The sequence below is a fragment of the Lampetra planeri genome, chromosome 2 (assembly GCF_965212315.1).
Source record: "Lampetra planeri chromosome 2, kcLamPlan1.2.h2, whole genome shotgun sequence".
Lineage (NCBI taxonomy): Eukaryota > Metazoa > Chordata > Hyperoartia > Petromyzontiformes > Petromyzontidae > Lampetra > Lampetra planeri.
Window position 1 is genome coordinate 9,358,101 of NC_136108.1, and position 5,586 is coordinate 9,363,686.

At 45.3% G+C, this 5,586-nt stretch overlaps 1 long non-coding RNA gene across 1 annotated transcript; it reads left to right on the forward strand.

Moving 5' to 3' along the window:
* The first annotated feature begins 338 nt into the window (after window positions 1–338).
* On the forward strand, window positions 339–5,342 carry LOC144727210 (uncharacterized). Its single transcript, XR_013587354.1, has 2 exons — window positions 339–763; window positions 4,672–5,342. It is a non-coding gene; the product is annotated as an uncharacterized LOC144727210 (long non-coding RNA).
* The last annotated feature ends 244 nt before the right edge of the window (window positions 5,343–5,586 follow it).

Here is a 5,586-nt window from a genome sequence, read left to right on the forward strand (position 1 = left end):
CGAGTGTTTTTACGATGCCCGTAATGTTGAATTCGCATGATTACACGTCGGCGTCGTGCGAAACGAAGATGTTGTGGCTTGCCGAAGCCGCATTGTGGTTCGACGTTGACCCAGCCTCACTGGCTGCCAGGCAACCTGCTCTGTGTTAACGCGACAAAGAAAAATCCTCGCACCTGAGTCGCGCAGAAATCCCTTTGCCCCTTTCTTCTCTCTCCTTTCAATCCCCCTTACTCTCCCCCTTCGCGATTGGACGAACACACACCTATTCATTAAAAAACACACACGCACGCACACAGGCACAGGCGTGGCAAACATCGCATTCAAAGAAATAACGACGGATTGTGCGGAAACGCTGTGCGTAAAAGTCTCTGCACCATTCCGTCCACGGTGCAGTTTAAACAACCGTCACGATCGAGCGTATTTACCAAGTGCCGCAGCGATAGGGTTTTTTTTGTTTGTTGCATGTATATAATTAAGCGAACGATCAATGAGACGTTAATAGTAAGTGAATTGATCTCGAGGTTGTGGCTTTGTTTAGGGCAGATTGCATCGTCAGGGAGAAGAGTCGTGGAGGGCAGGTTTTTAGGAAGGGTGTCTGCAGCGAGAGGGGTAACGCAGGGTCAAGTTACGGCCGTTGGGGTAAAGTTTGGTTTCCTTTACAATTCCACTCTGCCGTTAAACCCCATTCACTGGCACGTGGTATAAAGAGGGGGGGACCCAGAAGAGACGAGCTTATTTCACCTGAGCGCATCCATCACAGCAGGTAAGAAGCGGCATCGACTCGCGGGCTAGGAAAGGGTGAAGTGGAGGCTCTGGATACCTCGAGATGGGATTACATATGAAAACAATATCTTGCCATAGTCAATCTTATTGTTTTTGTATACGGAATGTGATCATCGTGAAAGCTTCGAACACGTGAAATTCAAAGGCTACTACCGCTTACACATCGTTGTTGGTGATACGGCAGGAGGTGCGTTGAGTCCATCTATGAGAGTGCGACATCGGGGCTTGAGCAGGACTTGAGAATGTGTGTCGCATGAATATAACACAATCTTTCAAACGTCAGAATCAGAATGTGTATTTATACTGATTAGCCATGAAGCTCTTTATCACAGATGTCCAGCAGAATTAACGTATTTAAATGCACGGTCTTTACAAAATAAGAAATACATACTAATTCAATTTTAATGCATTTTCGATGTGTTTGTAACGTTAGGTGTAATGTACAGCATTGTTAGCGGAATATTACACGGGTCTTCTGTGGTGTAACAACAGCTCGCCGGACTGTCATCCCTTTATTTTAGTCCGACGAGCTGAGCGCTTACCCTACTACTGGTGCTACGAACGTGCCCAACGAGCCTTGCCGATCTGTTTCGCGAGAACGAAACATCTCGAAACGATCATCCTCATTCCGAAACAGCTTTGTCCGTGCCCGTAACGCTGCGCAATGTCCTTGTTCCTTCTCCCCCTCCGTCGACACCGACACCCGTGGCCACGTGTGTCCTTGCCACAGCCAAGAGGGAGGGAGCGAAGGCGAAGCCACTGAATACTGCGGATGGACGACGACGGCGACGACGGCGGAAGCCTCTGGCTCGAGCGACTGACGAGCAGGGGAGCTGCGTCCATGACGGGGATTTCTCGTGCACTTGTCATGGAGTTGCTCTCTTGCTCGCCGTTACGCTATTCTCGCCACAATTAGTTTATCGTCCCCGTGCGAGGAGGACCGAGGTTGGCTAGGTGAGGTGGTGGTGGAGGGTATCAAGACGAGGGCCCGGGTTCGGAGAAACGACAAGCGTCAAAATCGGCGTCGCTTTTTTTCTAATCTTGAAGCCGGTGCTGGTTGCCAGGTTTTTTTGTTGTTCAAACGCGTAGACTCGTAATGCGATTAATCAACGCGAGGACGCGGTGCTTGTGTTAAGAGGTGTCGTGCGTCAGAACTAAAAAAAATGTTCAGTAGATACGTCGCATTAACACAAACTCGACGAAAAAGTAAATTAGTAAGACGGCGAAAAGACATCCGCTCACTTCTCAATACGAGCAGGTGCATGATACCAATGGTGTAAACTGTGCGTGCTAATTATGCGTGTAAATATGTACGAATGAATCGATGTAAACGGATCCGTATGGTCACCATGGATATATCGAATCGTAAATGTGAGAAGTGGCTATATGCACGAATGTTACAACGAAGCCAATGGAGCAGACAATAAAATAATGTAAACGAGTTGATCAAACGAGACCCAAAAAGGGTTGATTTTTTTAATTCATCGAAATGCGATCAAGAATGCGAATAATGCATCGCATTTCCAGGGCAGAGGAAATGTATATAGTGGCGTGTTTAATTATAATCTCATAACACTGCTATTAATTACAACGATTTACCCAGGAAAGCTTCACTGAGTCTCAATACCCTTTTTTACGTGGATTCTGCATTTTGATGGCTGGCCAATTCCATAAATAAATGTTTGACTTCACGTGGGAGGAAACCAGATAACCATTAAAAATCCCCAGGCACACGAGGAATGGGCAATACTCAGCAATGTCATCTTATGGCCACAGATGTACTATTCAGAAATGAATCTGCAGATGGCATGAACAAAACTATTGCTGTGATATCTACACAAGGAACGGTTTAGCAACCAATTAACGAGATGTGATATGTTTTATTATAAACTATTTTAGATTTTACCAGGTAAGGCCCACTTAGCTCTGTCTCGGTAGCGACCTGGCCACAAATGATAGCTCAACGAAGTGGCTTATCACGTGGATATGCATAGCAGCCAAATACTCAAAACGCGTGTTTCTAAATGTGGAGGGAAAAACCGGAGTACCCGAAAAAAAATCCACGTGGCCACGGGGAGAGAGCGACACGTCAACTCCAAACATACAGCAGTCGTCAGGGTTGGGATCGAACTCACGACCTCCTGAATACCAGGCGAGGTAGTTATCATCTCGCCTCCGCAGCACCCCACCCGTCCTCGTTATTTATTTAACGACAGTTGAAGTGACAGCAGATGGCGCTAATTTAAAACGCACGTTAATTGTAAAGAATGAACAAAACTGATTATAGTACCAGTGGTCATTGCAAGGCCCGCGGGTCACTGGCGGCCATTGGTGGCCTTTAGCACGGCTCCTTGACGCGCGGCCCTCGACAATACACAAATGTGAAAACACCCCCCCCCCCCATCGTGCTGTCAAACCCCAATGGTTTCAAATGTGTGGAGGCTCTTACACTGATGTCTCATCAGCGTAAGTGGCCCCCTCTGAAAATTAGTGAAGAACACTTGGTTATAGAGTCTTCTCAAGTTCTCTGCCCAACGGCAGGTCCATTGTTCAAGCTCACTCCATCCCATCCCCATCGGATGCTGCTTCCCACTCTCTCTTCATCTCCACACGCAGCACCACCGTTCTTGCACCATAACTAGGGAACGATATTTGAAGTGGCTTCCCTTTATCTCCCGCAGTGCTTTGTTGGTGACACAATTACTGAATGCATCTTAACATCATACTCAGGATCGGGTTTATTGTCACCCATCATCAGCTAAAATCGATCCACTGCTGGATGAAGGCCTCCCCAATCTGCCACGGTTTTTCAAAGTTCGACGATCCACTTAGCAACTTAGCTAATTTTGTAGCTCCATCTCCATGGTAGATGTCCTCTTGGTCACATTCCTTCCAACATGATGCGTGATACACGGTAAATTGATCATATTTTGACATTCCATGAAAATAATGATGAACACAAATTTCGAGTGATATTTGCTTTTTGACCACTGCATCAGTTTAACAGGGCATCAGTTTAATTTTCTTAAGCGTATGTCAAACTCATTGACTACTGCGTGCAACAGACCTTAAGAGTGGCAAGCCCATTATGACCACACCGCTGAGTAGAAAATCAACGATTGCAGCTTTTGTAGTGACAAGTTGATGTCGGGGGCAGTTGGAACATTGGAAGCCAACACCTTAAATAGCCTGAACAAAAGCTGACGGTGAAGACAAACCCAAGTCCAACTAAAGACGAGAGGACACTCAAGGATTCCACAGCCATCAGTTCAGCTGGTACACTTTGCATTCCGCCTTGTGAAGTCTTGACATTTCAATTAAAATTTCTCCACTGAGGATAATTGAACAGGGACCACCGGTTCTGTAATGGGTTTTCAAAAGATTAGTAAACAACCCTTTGTGTAAGTGTGCGTGTGTTGTGTCTATGGTTGCGATGTGTCTGTGTGCATGTGTGCCTTTTGAAAGCTTTGTTGCTAGGGACGCTTCGTGGTAGGGATGTATGATTAATGACGGGACGCGCTGATTAGAATGGCATTAGGTCTGTGTGCTGCTTCCAACAGGTTCAAAGGTCAACTGCCACAAGCTGCGCCAATCTGTTTGGCACAGAATTGGATATGAGAAGCTCCAATTCAGTATTCACAACACAGACAGCAGTGTTATATTGAGTATTGTATTTACAATGTGGTATCTGTATATACAATACACGTGTTGTGAACATAACACTTGGGAGTTGTGTGGTAGGAAAAATTCACAATAAGGTATTTTGTTGCACCGTGTTATCTTTTGATGTTGAAGCTTTTGAAAATGCTAATAGAGAATTTACATGTAAAAACATGTTAAAGATACATCCAAGACTGAGTGAAAACGTAATATTTTTTTCCACTTAAGGACCTCATCATACAACTTAAAATTCTGAAAGAAGCATGGATTTACCAAAGACGAAGCGAAGCTGAATCTCGGCTCTTCAATCGGCCCAGCCTCAGGGCCTGGACTTTCCATCAGGCCAAGCATGCAGTTGCACTGGGATTCATCTCTCCAGGGGGCCTGTGACTTCATGGCTTCAGACTCTCTCTCTCTCTCCGAGACCCTCAAAGCCCTGTCCCCCAGGCCCGATTAATCAAAGGCTATTGCCCTGTGTATGGGCTCAGAAGAATGGTAGGAGTGGCCTGCCAAGGGACAAGGACAGCATTGCCGAACACAGGGCCTGATGAACCCTTATCCGGATGGCGACCTGCATCTGTGTACATTCTATGGTTGTGCTAAATTCCGCAGATGTCATCGAAAATTCCGCAGATGTCATCTCTTTAGCTGGATCTGCTGAATTGTAGTTATTTATCCATGTATCTGGTAATCATCATTTTGAATGGACTCTGTTCATTATTGTTGCCTGTTTGTATTCCTGTCAAGGACTGCTGTGCTATTTCTCAGGATAGGCAGAAGAGGGCAGTATTGCTGACACTTGATCTGTAGCTGGATTCGTATTTGAGTAGAAAAGCAGACCTCAACATGCTCGAGTGAAGGCGTGCAATTTGGTGATTAATAAAGATTTCTTAAACAAACTGCATAGCTTTTATTATGTCATCTTACTGCAATTGTTAATGCCATAATTTATTTATTTTCCCCGTGTACTGTCCCAGTTAACGTTGGACCAACGTTGGCATGTGGTTAGGGCCACATTTCCACGTTTACTATTAGCGGACAGTTTTCCGATTTTTTTTTTATATAAATGTTTCATACACATGAAATTAGTTTGTACATAGAGTTTAGGCATATGGTTTGTGAGGGGAGAAACACCCCACACTT